General features: G+C 34.2%; 1 long non-coding RNA gene across 4 annotated transcripts in view; it reads left to right on the forward strand.

The window, feature by feature from the left end:
- LOC118163570 overlaps positions 1–824 on the forward strand; it is a 40,743-nt gene extending 39,919 nt beyond the window's left edge. For 3 of the 4 annotated variants that reach the window (XR_004749117.1, XR_004749115.1, XR_004749114.1), the window contains one exon: positions 41–824. This is a non-coding gene — a long non-coding RNA (uncharacterized LOC118163570). The remainder of the gene's footprint in view (positions 1–40) is intronic. The other variant, XR_004749116.1, reaches the window with a different exon arrangement.
- Positions 825–1,279: the final 455 nt, after the last annotated feature.

Raw genomic sequence — 1,279 nt, forward strand, 5'->3', positions numbered from 1 at the left:
TTTTTTTTTTTTTTTTTTTTTTTTCTTTTCTCCTCTTCAGATTGCATTTTAAATCAAAATGCTCTCCATGACTGCCTGCTTTGCAGCACTAGGGTAAGTCCCATTTTTCCACAGCTTAAACAAAAATATGCCAAGGAAATCTATGCTAGAAAGGCATTTGTTCTGTTTGTTTTATGAAAAAAGCACAATGTTGTTGGAAAAGCAGCTTTTTTTTTTCTTTTTTTTTTTCCTCCAAATATGTGAAATTGTGCATTTGCAAAACAGAGCTACAATCAAGCATGCCAATTCTTTGTGAAGGTGACAAGTCTCCAAACTTGTAATAAATTATCAGCAGCAGCATTAAGAAAGAAAATATAAAACAAAACATGCTTTGAGAATTGACTGAATATTTTATTTGTCCTTTTTTCTTTTATTGAGACATCTTTTGAAAAATGGCACAAAATAAATAGTTTTGCAAAGCAACAATATAATCAATCTCTAAACTAGAAGATAAATCAAGGATTTCATTAACTGCTGGTAGCCAGTTTAAATTGTAGTCTTGTCCATAATGTCTATCTATCTATGTATGTCCAAGTTATATTAAAAACCTTTAAATGGCTTTGTAATATCAGCTACATCTAGCTATTATAATAATTAATGATACTGTTTTATAAATCAATATATGTATTCTTGATAAATTCATATCCAGTTAATGGTGTAATTTAAATAAAAAATTAATGTAATAAAGGACATACTGGAATAGGCAGGAAATCTTTAAAGGTTAAGAGGCAAATTTGTCTAAATTCTTTTCTTTGTACCTATTTTTGAGAAAGCGTCCATTGAAATTCAGCTGCTAGCAGGCTCGCACTTACGACCACGCTCTGGCCATTAGTTTTGGATTAACAGCAGTCGCGGAGTTTTTTCAGGCAGATGCAGCGAGAGGTCCTTCAGCTGAACGAGCGCGTCCCTCCCTGCTTCCTAATCCTGCTGAAAAACTGCAAACAAAAGTCGCAGGAGGAATGCGCCAGCCTTTGGCCAGAAAGAGAAAGGGTAAAAAATGCTGTTTACACCACTCCCTATTGATTCCATATTTGTATTATTGCAGGGATTTTTTGCTTATTCTATAAAGTGTCAGAAAAGGTAAAATATGCATATTTTGTTCCAGGCATGGAGTGCTTTGAAAGGAGAGTGGAAGCCCGGCAGCCTGTGCAGCGTAATAAAAATCTGTTCTTTATCTCTTGTTTTAAATACAGTTAATCCAGTTTATTCAGCAAACACATCTAAGAGCAACTTGGGGGGG

This window comes from Oxyura jamaicensis, chromosome 3 (assembly GCF_011077185.1).
Source record: "Oxyura jamaicensis isolate SHBP4307 breed ruddy duck chromosome 3, BPBGC_Ojam_1.0, whole genome shotgun sequence".
Lineage (NCBI taxonomy): Eukaryota > Metazoa > Chordata > Aves > Anseriformes > Anatidae > Oxyura > Oxyura jamaicensis.